Source organism: Nyctereutes procyonoides, unplaced genomic scaffold (assembly GCF_905146905.1).
Source record: "Nyctereutes procyonoides isolate TBG_1078 unplaced genomic scaffold, NYPRO_anot_genome, whole genome shotgun sequence".
Lineage (NCBI taxonomy): Eukaryota > Metazoa > Chordata > Mammalia > Carnivora > Canidae > Nyctereutes > Nyctereutes procyonoides.
The window spans coordinates 12,560,541-12,576,222 of NW_026575020.1; the positions used below are offsets into that span (position 1 = coordinate 12,560,541).

The 15,682-nt window shown below is 39.4% G+C and overlaps 1 pseudogene; it reads right to left on the reverse strand.

Moving 5' to 3' along the window:
- Positions 1–10,929: 10,929 nt before the first annotated feature.
- Positions 10,930–11,114, reverse strand: LOC129518568 (U4 spliceosomal RNA; annotated as a pseudogene).
- Positions 11,115–15,682: the final 4,568 nt, after the last annotated feature.

Below are 15,682 nucleotides of genomic sequence, written 5' to 3' on the forward strand. Positions count from 1 at the left end.
TAATCATTTTCTTCATCATTTGTCATAATGCCCATAATCACTGTCATTATGGTAAAGTTAATAGGTATAAAATTAAAATGTATTAAGCATTCATAAAAATGAATTTGACAATATAGGGATACTCAGTGCAAGCAAAAAGGAAGTTGTTGTTTCCGGGAGTACATTTCAAGTGCATGTCAAAATAAGAAAATAAAGTTGGATATACAATATTTTTAAAGACTTATACACTGAAATCTTTTAATTTCCTCATAATAAAAAATATTAAGTAATACTAATTTGCGTTTGCTTGCTGACAAGTCAACCAGTAGAATTTTCATTATTTCTGGCCAAATAAGGTTGTGATATGTAAAATGAAGTCTGCTATACTCTCTGATCACACACTGATTCATTTTAATTTCTCAAAAGCTGAGATGTTTTGCAGAGGCCTATGAAATCTCATAAAATTCTGACAGGAACAGGAAGAAAAGAAGTGTAAAAATATCAAAGGCAGAACTTAAAAGCATGGCATCTGTCATCTCTTTTCTTGATATCATAAGTGAGGAATTTTTTTGGTGGTAAAAAGAAAGCTCTCAAGTGAGTAAAAAAACACTGAAGTCTTTGAAGAACAAAACAGATGTGCATGATAACAGAGGAAAATAAAGGGGAAGAAGGTGAAGAACTGAGAGTCTAAATGTTGAAAATCAAATTCAATGAAACATATCTGTTGACAAGTTCAACACAATGAAGGAAGAAAGAGATCAAGCAAGACAAAGGCTCTGCCCTATAGACACATTCCAGAGTGTTCAGGAGGTGACAAGGAGAAAGGTGATGATCCTTGCAAAAAGAATGGATAAAAATTGTGCCAAGAAATAATCTGCTGATAATTAAAAGTCTTTCTTCTTTCTAGAACTTGTCTGAGACAACAAAGGGGGCACGGAGAAGGATAAGATGGAGTCATCAAAGGCTAAAGTTGATTAAGGGCAGAACCCACGGTTCTATACATGAAAATCATGAGCTGATTTTCAGTGGAAAGACCCCTCCCTGGGTCTGCTGGCCTTCTTGGGAGTGTTGCATTTCAGAGCCCCATTAGAGCAGATTTCGTTTTTGTTTTTGGTTTTTTTTTTTTTTTTTAGTTTTTATTTTTATTTTTTTTCAATTTTATTTATTTATTTTTAATTTTTTTATTGGAGTTCAATTTACCAAAATATATAGCATAACACCCACTGCTCATCCTGCCAAGTGCCCCCCTCATTGCCCATTACCCAGTCACTCCAACCCCCTGCCCACCTCTCCTTCCACTACCCCTTGTTCATTTCCCAGAGTTAGGTGTCTCTCATGTTTTGTCACCCTCACTGATATTTTCACTCATTTTCTCTCTTTTCCCCTTTATTCCCTTTCACTAATTTTTATATTCCCCAAATGAATGAGACCATATAATGTTTGTCCTTCTCTGATTGACTTATTTCACTCAGCATAATACCCTCCAGGTCCCTCCACATCGAAGCAAATGGTGGGTATTTGTCGTTTCTAATGACTGAATAATATCCCATTGTATACATGTAACACATCTTCTTTATCCTTTCATCTTTCGATGGACACCAAGGCTCCTTCCACAGTTTGGCTATTGTGGGCATTGCTGCTATAAAACATTGGGGTTAGAGCAGATTTCTGACTGCAGAATTCAATGGTCCGAGGGAGAAGGGCTTGGCAAGCTTGCTGTAATGAGGAAGGTTAAAGGTGATATTGAAGGGGAGAGGGAATATAGTACTGGTTTTCTATTGTTACTGTAACAAATTATCACAAACTTAGTGTCTTGAAACAACACAAATTTATTATTCTAGTTCTGAGGTCAGAAACCCCAAATGGGCTAAGATCAATATGTTGGCAGGAATGCATTCCTTGCCAGGGGTTCTAGAGGATGTTTCCTTCTCTTTTCTGTCTTCTAGAGGCTGCCTACATTCCTTGGCTTGTGGCCCCCTTCCATCTTCAAAGCTAGCAATGTTTGGTTCAGTCTTCCTCACATCACATCACTCTGACACAGACTTTTCTGTATCCTTTTTCCACTTATAAGGACATTGGGTCGAGGATAATCTCTATCTCAAGGTCAACTGATTAGCAACCTTAATTCCATCTGCAATCTTAATTTACCTTTGCTGTGTAACTTAACATGTTCACACCTTTTGGGGATTAGGACATGGACATATATGGGTGGGGGAGGGCATTATTCTGTCAATTCTCTTATTTGAATGTCCCATCAATTTTGTTTTCTCTCTGTACAATGGAGAAAGACTTGAATCTGGACACCTGAATTTCACACTAGATTTAATTTTGAGACATTACATACAAGTTTCTATTTGATGTGCATAAACTTCTAAGGAAAGGGTCTCTAACTCTGAAAGGAGTCTCTGATTCTCTAACATATTAAACGCTAATTTGTAGAAGGAATCAAGACCAGAAAGATCCTGGAACTCGGTGATTTTTTTAAAAATGTCTTGCTTGTGGATTTTTTCTTATAAAGCTAGTCAAAGAACAAAATGGATTATAGCACATAAAGTCTTGGTGTCAGGAGGATCCCTGGGTGGCTCAGCAGTTTAGTGTCGCCTTCGGCCCAGGGCGTGATCCTGGAGTCCTGGGATCCAGTCCGATGTCGGGCTCCTTGCATGGAGCCTGCTTCTCCCTCTGCCTGTGTCTCTGCCTGTGTGTGTGTGTGTGTGTGTGTGTGTGTGTGTGTGTGTCTCATGGATAAATAAATAAAATCTTAAAAAAAATTCTTGGTGTCAGTTTGCCATATGATCTTCATTCATCAAAATTGTTTAAGAATTTGATCATTGCAATTTATATTAATAAAGGTAACTCATTTACACTAGTAATAAATATAATTTTCCCCCAAAGGATGCAGTAGAAAATATGACATTATAGAAGAATGTCTGTGGCCACTGCTTTAGGTTTAGACACCATTGGTAGAAAGTACTAACAACATGAGTCCTTTATCTGTAACATGGTTTGGGTTAACACATTATTCATGCTATTCAAGTACTAAATTCTTAGAAGATGTATAGTTTGCTATTCTTCTATCTACTGGTTAAACACATGATGTTTACCAGTATGCCATGGTGAATATACCTGCAGGAAATAAATTGTTGCCAATATCTATAAATCCAAAAGGCAGGGAATTTTAAAGAAAATTAAAATGTAACACATTCTGTATAAAGAACTCAATTCTCAATTTTATAATTTTATAAATATTTTCATGAAATGTAGGAAATCAGTTTCCTAGTTTCTTAGTTTCTAATCTGGGTAATTTAAGTAAAAAAAAAAAAAAACGAGTCACAGTATTGCTCTAACATCGTTTGTTCATACATTCATTTAACACCAACTGAGGGCTGCTACGTCCTGTACTGAGGGTAAAACAGTGAACAAAACAGAAGAGGGGGGGGGGAGAACCTGCTATAGGTAGTTCAGAAATGTTATTTCCCTTCCCTTGCTATTGGATGGAACGACCATGCCAAAAAAAATTATTATTCAGAGTTATTGTTACACTTTATGTAACTGGAATGTATTTGGAAACATTGATGCATAGCTCAGGGCTGCTTTTTAAAGTGTCCATGAGTTTATGTCAAAGAGAAAAGGCACAAAGAAATTAAATCTTCTATGAGAATTGTAAAATTTATGACTTGTTTCTAAGCCAAGAGGTAAGCAGAATGTTCCTAAATAAACACTGTTCTCATCTAGATGAAGAGAAGTAACAGAAAATGAAGCTAACAAGCTTCCCATGACTTCACTGCCATCTATTATGTGACCTTCTGTAGCCGGTCCAGACACACCTTCACATTTCCTCCCCAGCAATCCAGAAATCCTACAACAAGTCACCTTTAGGAAATCATTATAGTATTGACAAAAATATTACTCTGAGGTTGGGGCCAGAATTTCTCGGCACCACAATGGAGAATGACCTGGCCTGGACCTAACTCTTTGTATTTTATCTACATTAACAAAAATAATATCTATCCATGACTAGTTTGCTTTCCCTTCCTTCCCTTCATTTTTTCCTCCCTCTCTTCCTTATTTTCCTTCCTTCTGAATTTCTTCCTTCTTTCTTCCCCTCCTTTCTTCCTTCCCCCTCTATAAGTTTCCTATAGGCACAATCAAGTCTGTATTATTCATCATAGTATCTTTGTACCTAGCATTCAATCAATATTGAAGGATTGAATGAATGAATGAATGAATGAATTCAGCACATGCGGGTGGAGGACCTACTATTGATAAAGAATGGAGTAGGTCCTGGAGTCACGGTGGAATGAGAAGTGGATTCGAAAATGGTGTAACAATCATGTGTTAGTGCAAACCCTTCTGTTAAACAAGCATTTGACCTGAGTACAGAGCCTCAATCAATCAGAAGTGCCAGGTTTGCATTCCCCCTACCACATTCTAGCTGTGTGAGCTTAAGAAAATTATTGAAATCTCCTTACGACTTCTTTCCTTGTTTCTGAAGTGGAGTAATACCTACCTGTCCTATCTACTGGGTTTCTGTGAGGATCAATCGATGCAGTGTGTGTAAATCCCTCTGTCAACTATTAAACAATTAAGATATTTTGGCCTAAATAAAAATGATACAGATAAAAACACTAATAATTACAATAAAATAATAATAATAATAATAATAATAATAATTACAATAAAATGATAACAGCATGAGAGAAGTTCAGATAAGTTGCCCTAGATATGTTTTAAACTGTAAAAGTAATGATTAGAATAGTATAATAAACTTAATATTACAGTCTTCAATTCTATAGGGGAGGAAACTGTTTCAGAAACTTAAGTGACTTGTCCAAGTTTACACAGCTCAGGTGGGATTCCAGAACTCCTTTTTCACTGCACTCTCTCAAATCCATTCAGTTCAAGTAGTATAGCCAAATATTAGCAAAAATATGGTGGATTATTGCCATTTTTCTGCCATTTCATTTTTTGGCATTCCTGAATTCAGACTTAGAGCACATATGAAAGTGTATCTTTTCTACATATCCTTAAAATCCCAAGAGGGTCATCAGGCATAAATCAGGAAGTAAATAAGCTTTTTTTTTTTTTTTTTTTTTTTGCTGGTTAAATGATAAAGTGATTTCAAATTATGGAAAACCTTGACATCTTTGGTTTAGGGGAAAAAGAACTACTTCTTGTTGAAATAAATCAGCAGTCAGCCTCAAATAAATGGCAGCTAAAGGGCTGTAGTCTGTGTTCCCTCTCACTCAGGACATTTTGTCAGAGTAAAGAGGTCATGTTCCCCCAGGAGAAATATAGCCTTGCAGGAGGAGAGCAAAGAGTAAGCATGTGCATCACTGTGAGCTCAGCGCATTGTCATTGAGTGATATGTTTCCTTACTCTATGAGGCTTTGCTTGTGACCTGGACTGGGGTCCTTCACACAGAGTTCTGCATCTCTGCCAGTGTGGATGATGTAGCTGGAGGGAATAGGACATGTCCCTGGGAAGACTGCCAGCTACTTCTTGTGCCACTCAAGTTTAAAAGAGAACATTACACACATACCTTTGGGGGATGGGGGATGGGTTTCCTGGAAATGACAGCCATAACTAAATGAGCACTTATTCTGGATGGTTCTAGCAGAGTGCTTTTGAATGTGTGTTCCAGATACCCTACAGCTGCACTCTCTCATTCTTTCCCTTCGGATTTTCTCAAGTTATGTTATGCCTTTGACAATTGTTTCTTTCAGTACCGTACATTAGTTTGTTGTTCCATCCTCTTAGGCCACAGAGGAATTTATGGTGGCCTTTAATAAAGGGACACACTGGTCCCCATTGCCTGCCTATTGTTATACTATCTTTCTTCAGCCATTTCCTGGGAGGAACTTCCAGCCTGGGTACAATGTGTGCATTTTACCAACGTGCTTAATTAATATTCTTGGTGTTTTATCCGTAACTCCAGAACATTCCTCCAGAACAGAGACTCCTTGTTGCAAGGCTTCACCATTTACTCACTGCTTAATCTTGAGCAAATTATTAATCCTTTTGTGCTTCAGTCTGTTTATGGGTAAAACAGGAAAGGTCACAGCACCTGCCTCATAGGGGCAGGGGAAAGAGTGGAAGTAGAACACAGTGGTTGAGAGTATGGATCTGTGGGGTTTCAGGTCCCTGCTTATGGGCCTTTCACTTCTGTAAGCCTCTGGTTTTTCTCTTTCCAAATGGAGCTCATAAGAGGACCTATACCATAGAACTGAGATAATTAAATGAGGTAATATTGATGAAGTGCTTAGCACGATGCTTGGCACCGAGTATGAAGTGATCAGTAGGTGAGCTTGAGGGTAAGGATGAGTAGCAGCCACAACCTCATGTTGGTTCTGTTAGAAAGTCAATTCTCCAACCTGTTCTTTAACCTAAAAAAGCCATTGTTCTTTTATCTAAAAATAAGGGGGAAGGAGAATAATCATACTTTGTCTTTGCCAAGTAACAAGAAAGAACAAGAATGATGATGTGTATGAATGTGCTTTGAGACATACAAAGAGCCACACAAAGCCAAGGAAATAATATTCTCAATATATCCTCCTTGGTGTAAGAGTCAGAACTGCTCTAGGTCCATGTGATTTAAGGTAGAAGCTTGCCTTCGGGTCCTCAATTTTTCAAGTAACACAGTTCAAGCACAAAACATCTCCTCTCCCCAAGGACCAATCACTAACTGTCATTTGACACATTTACAGCACACTTCCTTCAAAGAAAATACTTATTGAATATTGTACAATAAACCATTTCCTAGTCCCAGTGCTGAACAACAGCCACCCATGGGCCCATTCTCCTTTTCAATGTGCTATATGCAGTTTCTCTAACAGCCTAACCAACTCAGCTTCCCTTCTCATTCCCAGAGGGTTAACTCTTTCTGCTCAAAGGAGCACAGGCTCATTTTGAGCCAGCAAAAGTGTATTCATTATAAACCTGCAAATACAGCAGAGTAGAACAGATCATTTAAATTTTCCTGGAGGGTTGACTTCTCTTCACTCTCAGATCAGATTCTATGTTCCCAGACTCACCTTTTGCACTGATCCAATGACCAGGACTCCAGAGGGTAAACCTATGAATGCTTTACCAGGACAGTAGCATCTCTGCCCTGCTAGGATTCTGTGGTTAGGTTTATCTAATGGCCTCAAAGGCTTAATATCTATGAGTCCTAGACTGCTGTCTTCAGCAGTCCCTTTAAGAAGCTCCACTTGGGGCTCCTAGCCAGTTAAACTGGCCTTGCTGACTGACTCTGGAGTCTTGCTATTGACAGTGGAGACCCAGCCTGCTCCTCCCTGCTTTGTCTGTTATTTATTTATTTATTTATTTATTTATTTATTTATTTATTTTTATTATTTTGCCTCCAGTGTCAAGTTTTTTATTTTTTTTATTGGAGTTCAATATGCCAACATTTAGCATAAAGCACTGAGTATTATGCTTTGTCTGCTTTAGACCATTGGCCGGGAAGCCACAAAACCTAGGTTTGATGGCTAATGCAGAGATTTGCTACTGTGGGCATAGTTGGGGTACAGGAATGCAAAAGCATCTGGCTCTAGGGGTCCCGAACAGACCAGATTCAGCCACTTGCCACAGACAAAATCCAAAGGCAGAGAAATGAGTGGTGGTAAAATAACAAAGGAATTTATTTCAGTGAGGCCAATACTGGGAAGACAGAGGACTGGCATCTCAAAGATTCTCTCCAAAAGTACTCAAAATGCTTTAGGATAATATAAGGAAAATGTAGGACAAAGGTCCGTGGGTACACGCAGGTGGGCAGTAAAGGTCAGGGTGATCATCATCTTAGAGGTCAATCACATGGGGTCTTGCTGGCTTAGGGCAGTCCTTAGTCTTGAGGAGGTAGTTTCAGTTCCTGTTTTGGGATGCTTTGCCCGCTAGGCCAAAATGGAGATAGTTGAAGTCCCCTTTCATTGGGTACATGGTTGAGTCCCCTTAGCCTCTTTGAGCTTCCATTTCTTTATTTGCAGAATGGAGTTTCATCAGTTTCCCCATATGCTGTTATGAAAAGTAAATGAGATAATGAATGTAGCAGTTGTTTTTTCAACAACTGGTGCATGAGATGGTCTCAAGTAATATTAATTGAAATTGGATGCTTATTTCTTCTGATATCTGAGTCCTTCCAGCTTCCCTACCCTCCAGATTTTTCCAGTGTTAGCCTTCACTGCCTAACCTTTCTCTATTGTTATTTATACCCCTTCAAGTGAACATACTTACTTTTGCATTGGATGCCTGAAAAATGATCTGTCTCAACATTCTAAGTCCATCTGTCAATTAAAATAAATTTAGTGCACTTCTCATGCCTCCAAAGTTCATTTCTACTGTAAAAATCCAAATGCAAATGAGACATCTGGTTCTCATGCACAGATGGTCCATGCATTATTTGCATCTTTGTCAAATAAAGCTAATGTGAAGCTTCATGTAGACATGGTCAACATGTCCTCTGTTTTCTGTGTCAGGGATTAGGATAATACAATGAAAAAAATGACAAGAGCATGATGAAACTCTTTTCTGAAGTCCTATTAATTTGTGTTTTGCTGTAAGTCTAATTATTCAATTGTTCTTAGCAGATTTTTTTTTTAATTTTTCCCATGTGTGTGGCACTGTTTTTATTCTATAGGAAGTTCAAGAAAACCATGGTGTAAATTCTGCTCAAAAAGGTAATGTAGGGGCACCTGAGTCACTCATTTGGTTAAGCATCTGACTCTTGACTCAGGTCATGATCTTGGGGTCATGGGATTAAGCCCGCCTGGGGCTCCACACTCAGCCTGTAGTCTGCTTGGGATTCTCTCTTTCTCCCCCTCTGCTTACTCCCCTTCCCCAATACACATTCTCTCTCTCAAATAAATAAATAAATTTTTTTTTTAAAAAAAGGTAACATAAACTGTCTCAAAAACCCTATCTTTTTATATGCAGAGTCTCAATCCATCGATTGCAGATCCTAGGACTGGGTTTTCTAATTGGAATCATGATTTGCAAACTCTGGGTCTGATTATTAATTTAAAATCAATGAAAAGTCGAAAAATATTTATTAAATGAGTGCTACTTTCAGCTGTGAGTTATCAATGATAAACCAAGTTCAATCTTTGCTCTTTAGAAGATTTTAGTTTACTTAAGGAAGGCAGACAAGTAACTGGATAATTATAATACTGTGTGATCAGTGCAAATGTCAGAGCTATAAGAAGGAATTGAAAACACACACACACACACACACACACACACACACACACACACACAAGAGCAGGGGTGGGTTTTAGTCCAGGCTCAAATGCCAGTTTCCTCCTCTGAACTACCCCAGCATTTCATCTGAACTGCCACGATGGTCCTTTTCCATTTTTGCATCCTCCACAAATATTTGTAGAATGAATGAACAATTTCCTTACCTTTTCCAAACACAGGAAGCTGGTATTTATAGCTGAATAGTTACTGTTCGATATCTGATCCTGTATACTGTTAGATAAGCTGGTAGCTAAGTGATAAAGTCCCTTGGAACCCCACCCCTGAGAACTTACATCTTTGCATGACCCTGAAAGGGATAGAAATTTAATGAAATAAGTACATAATCAAATAAAAGAACCCACCTCTGGAACTTGAAACATGATGAATTTGGCCACACATCATGCTGGGGGATAAGGAAAGGGGATCATAGGAAAACCCGACTGTAGCTAAAGGCTCTTTACAAATATTCATTCAAGAACACCCTGCTGTTCCCTCCCTTAATGGTCCCCCATTATTTCTCAATTTACTTCTTCAATTCCCATGTTTAATCTGGCTTCTATCTCTACTTCTGAAACTTCTCAGATTTGGAGACATGCCCTATTCTCCGTACCTAACCTTTGCTTCCACCTCTACTTTTCATTCTTTCTGCCCTCTTGATATCACTGTTAACTGTGGCTTCAAATAAAGGACCCCTACATGGTGGCTTCCTTCCTGAGATATACTTACAGGCTGGTTAGACCACTCATATTTCCCCCTAAAGTTAGGACAAGTAAGGGAGGATGGGATTGAGGTGTTTGAGTCCCACATATGATACTTACCAACTGTGTGATCTTAGATAAGAGTCTTTACCTTCCTGTGTCTACATCCCCATCTGGAAAAATAGTGATAATATTTTATAACTGCTCAGGTGGTTCTGAAAATCAAAATTGAATCTATATATAAATGTCTGGGACAAAGATGACACTCCGCAAATGGCAGATCTTTCCCTTCTCACCTCTCCCAGCTGTGGCCTCTGTTTCCTCCCAGGCCCTGATGTCAATATGAATTTCTCCTAAGGCAAAAGAATTAGGCAGGCCCCTTCCTAGGGAAATTCCAGGCTCACCTACCTTTGGTGTTTCCTTCTGCTGTTCAAAGATTGTTTCCTGTTTTCTCTCTTGGTTCATCTCAGGAGCACTGGTATATTTGTCAATCCAACACATGTCAATTATTTTGCAGCTAACCTGTTGATAGTTTAATATGACAAAATCCATGTATTGGTAATATCAAAAGAGTCAAGTTAATGAACAAAAAAAACCTCGAGATATATCTTATTTTTAATTTGTGCCTTAACCATTTTATATTGTTTTTGTGTATACATAATTTTATGGACATGAACTAAGCTCTGAGAGTACTTTTGCCTTGGTAAGTGCCTTAGTAAGTGCCTGGGTCTAAGTGAACCTGGATCTTATCCCCTGAGCTTCACTCTGTTGCCTTCTAGAAGGAGAAATGGTAGCTCTCTGTACCCTGCTCACTCTGCTGCAATGTGGGGACACCAAGAAAGAAATACAATTTAAAAGACTTCTTTAAAAAAGAAGAACAAGAAGGAGAAGGAGAAGGGGGAGGAGAAAAGATTCCTAGAAAGGGGTACCTGTTGGCGCAGTCAGTTAAGCATCTGACAATTGGTTTTGGCTCAGATCGTGATTTCAGGGTCATGTGATTAAGCTCCACATCAGGCTCCAAACTCAATGCAGAGTCTGCTTGAGATTCTTTATCCTTGTTCTTCTAACCCTTTCCCTCTGCCCCTGTTGCTCATGTTCTCTCTCTCTCTCAAATAAATAAATCTTAAAAAAAAAAAAGATTTCTATTAGCAATAATCGCGCCTCGGATAAACCTCATTGGCTACGATACTGCCACTGCACAAAGCTAAAAAAAAAGATTTCTACAGAAGACCAAGAAGGCATTCTATGACATGGAATCAAAAGAATATGCCAAAAGGAGCCTGAGTTTTCAACTGTTTGATTTTTACTCTCTACTCTCCCAGAATAGAGGGCTAAATGAATATCTTTGCCCTTGATCCTTAAACATCCTTAGGGATTGAGAAACAAATGGGATACCTGTCACCCCAAATATTAGTGTTCTCCAGAGAAACAGAACCCATAGAACATTGTGTTTGTGTGTGAACTGGAGTATTGGAAGATCAAGTTCTTGGAAGAATGTTCAAATATATCCTGGGCATTATAAGTTTGAGATACCTCCAAAAAGGCAGTTAATACAGGAGTTCAGAATACTAGGGGAGGATCAAGACAGCTAGTTTATGTTGACTGGTATACCAGGAATTTTTATATATTTAAAAGCTACAGGACTCTCCAGAGATGTATCATGACCAAAGTGGGTGTTTGATTTTTACCTAATTTCAAAAATTTTCTGGCCTAAAATGATTGCAATCATGCTGCCTGGCATGGAGTTTGGAATTAGGATTTCCCATCTACTTGTATGCTGGAGAAACTCCCTGATTATTTCCTTAATACTTTTTTTTTAAGATTTTATTTATTTATTCATGAGATACACAGAGAGAGGCAGAGACACAGGCAGAGGGAGAAGCAGGCTCCATGCAGGGAGCCCGATGTGGGTCTTGATCCTGGGTCTTCAGGATCAGGCCCTGGGCTGAAGGTGGCACTAAACTGCTGAGCCACCCAGGCTGCCCTCTTAGTATTTTTTAAAAGATTTTATTTATTTATTTGAGGGAGAGAGATAGACAGATGGCAAGAGAGAGCACAAGCAGTGGGGGAGAGGGAGAAGCAGCCTTCTCATTGAATGGGGAGCCCGACCTGAGGGTTGATCCCAGGACCCTGGGAACATGACCTGAGCTGAAGGCAGACACTTAACCATAAGTCACCCAGGAGCCCCACTTTCTTGGTATTCCTAAAAGTATTCCTTCAACTCACTTCCTTTGGGGTGGGGGGAAGGAGTCTTTTCTATAGACACTTGTCCTTTTCCCACCAAGTGCAAAGAAATATCAGTCTTATTCCAAAATCAGCGGGTTATTAAGTAATTCTTAACTAGTCCTTATCTGGTCTAGTGAGCTGTCATGAAATGTGGTCTTAAGCATAGCTCAGAAATAATGTATTTATTATTTACCATGAAGCCCTCATTTCATTTTCCTCCATTAACTACATCTTACTTGAACATTTTCTCAATCTCCAGCTCAAAAGTCCTGATTCCCTTTAAAGGTGTCAGTTCCCATTATTGGAAGCTGTGTGTTTTTCTTTATACTTTCAGGTGAGGAAGGAGCATGTGGGTCAGAGTCTAAAGTTTTTAGCTAAAAATTCATGTTCCGTATGCCATTCAGCTACTTCATTATTTGTCTTTCATCTGTGCTTCCCAATACTTACTTCCTGACCATCTCCTGTCATTCACCTGAGTTTGGGTATCTGCTTCCACTTCTTTCCTTCTACCAACTCCCTGGATGATCGCAATAAGCTAGCCCCTTTATTTGAATGTTTCCCTAAGACACTCAGCAGCTGAGGGAAAAAAAATAACATATATAAAGAGTCAAATGTTATTTGAAGATTTTGAATGGGGGATGTGCATATTGAAATAAGTACAGATAGAATATAAAGTAGAATGTAATCATATGGAGATTTTAAAGACAAAACAGACAAGTTACTTATGACTCTACTTCCAGCACCCAAGGCTGTGCACTTACTATGCTTAAAGATGCTTGATGGAGAAGTATGACAAGTGCTATCCTAGATTTTAAGTTCCTTGAGTGCCTCAATTCAGCCACCAATGCCCATGGCCAAAACCCTAAGAATTGTATTTATCATCCAGAAGCTGCTTATCTCTCAATTTTTATTTCCAAGCATCACAGTCCCTTTGTAACTTTGTAAACTTTGCCAATTTACTTACAGAAAATGGTGTTTCATTTAAATTCACTTTATTAATTTTTTTTAAAGATTTTATTTATTTATTCAATGGAGACACAGAGAGAGAAAGAGGCAGAGACACAGGCAGAAGGAGAAGCAGGATCCACGCAGGGAGCCCAATGTGGGTGAGCCCAAATTGGAGCCCCAATTCTAGGACCCTGGGATCATGCTCTGAGCCAAAGGCAGACGCTCAACTGCTGAGCCAACCAGGCATCCCTAAATTCACTTTACATTTGATTCCTAATGAGATTGATTTTTTTGTCCTGTGTGTCAGTCATGTTTATTTTTTCTTGTTCGTTTTCCTACTTAGGTGTCTATTTCTTATAGATGGGTAGCACTTTCACAAGCAAAAATGTTTTATTTAACTTTTTGTCATTTTGTTTTTGTAAATCATTTTATTTTAAAAATTATCAGATTGTTTTTAATTCAGCCTACTAAACCTTAAAAAATTGTTTTAAGAACAAATTGGGTTTTTTTAAAAAAAAATACCATTACTTTAGGACTGAACTGTGTCTTAACATTATTAAGTCTCATCTGGCAATTGACCTGTGGTTACTTCTGAAGTGAACCTTTTTCCTGCCTCTAATAATTATAAGTATTATCTAAAGGCTTATTAAGAATTTTAGAAGTCATTTTCACTAAATCTGTCTTCAAAATCTCATGCCTGAGAGTTTTCTTTCTAAGGACAGATTTTTTTTTAATGAGTAATCAAATGAAATATCTAGTTAATTATATCTATATCTATATCTATCTATATATCACTGCAGACCCTGGAACTTCCAGGAACTCTGAAAAGACCCAGTAAGTAAATCCCAAATATACCTTTAGACCCAAATGTTTGGGCAGCAACTACTTCCATTTCGCCTGATGTTAAGGCAGCACATAATATTAGACTTTAATATTAGGTCCAGTATTTAGGGCCTTAATATTAGGATCTTGCACACAGCCTTCCCATGTGTGTTCTTACTGAGGGAGGAATGCCTCCCTCCCCTGTGCTTTCTAGTTTGTCAGAGGCTTACCAAAGCAGTTTTTAGTATAAACAGACCTTTCAGTTTTATTTTGTTTTACTACTCATAGAATCCCTCTTTGCAGGGAAAGCATCCAAATTACAGACGTGAAGCTGTGCTCATAAACCTCAGTCCCTTTGGACACTGGGACTTTGTTTCTGGTAAAGCACATCTGTCTGCTTTCCCAGGGGTTCTCTTAGACCCTCAGGCAAATAGATCCGTGGTGGGTCCTGCCTGGGGGTCTGTCTGACGTTCACAGGGGTGTCAGAATCCAGAGGTGGTCAGGGACTCCAGCTGGCGTCTGCCCACTAGCACTGGCTAACCTAGAGCCAGAGGGCGAGCAGTGGTCCAAGTGAGAGAAAGCAGCAGCTGCTTAGCCTCCAGGGCTCTTTGTGTCCCTGCAGCCGCAGGCATTCCTGGTTGGATGCTGCCACTCACAGCGCTCACATGAGATCTGGAAGCCATTTGGAGATCAAAGACACCCACAGACTTCAGCAAAGCAAAGCTGGGGCAGCTTCTGGCTGGACAAAGGACATTAACATATACTTCTGTTTAAGAGGCATGGTGGAGGCTTCCTGGTAGAATTTCTGGCTGAAAAGTGGCTGAGGAAAATCCATGGCTTCCATGTTTCTCCAAGCCCAAACCTAATTATGGTTTGGATCGGGACCAGAAACACCCGTAGTAGAATCAATGGAGCGTCCAGAAAGGAGTCTGTCCAAAGTTAGGAAATGAAGGTACCCTCTCCACCCTTTTCTCAGTATTCAGATGGTAAGGAGTTGGCCCTCTTGACCTCTCAGGATGCAAGTGGGATCCGTAGACGCAGTAAACCCAAGGTCTATTTCTGCTCCTAGGGGCACCCAGCAGATTTCATGTGATGCTCAGTTTGGAAGTTCTTGAACCAAGAACAAAAAAAGATACACTCAATTCTATTTCTTGTTTAGTAATCCTCCTTTCCTTCCTCACCTTTGCTTATTTCTCCTCTATGCTCCATCTTCTCACTTCCTCTTGCCATTCTTCCCTCTACCTTCCATCCTCTTCTCTCTCCTTTCCTTGCTGTTGAGGCTCTTAGAATTTAACTTTAGTAGATGTTGGCACAAGGTAGTTTAATCTAGACTCTTGCCTCCTTCTTGATCAGGGTCCAGTGGTGCCTCATGACTGAGAGGAAAGAGTGAATTCCTTTGGGGTTCATGAGTCTGAGCCCTGAGACATTTCCTGTAGCAAACCCACTATCAGCTCATCACCCCACAGAGAAGCTGGGCAAACTGCCAGAGACATGGAGGCAGAAACCACCGGGGAGACCCACTAGGGTCACTAGGGTGGGCTCTGAGAAGGGGCAGGGCATGGAGCCAGAAGAAAAACAAACTGTGATGGAATCCTGCTTTCCACTTGTGAGTCCTTGGGCAGGGCACCTTCCCTCTCTGTGCCTCAGACTTCTGCCTGCAAAAATTAAGATGCCGGACTGAAATGGCTTTTCCAGTATATTGATTTTTTTGGTCTCCTTGGTTATGGCGTTGCCATAAGACTGTAGGCTTTTCCCTCCATAACAAATGTTATTTTCTT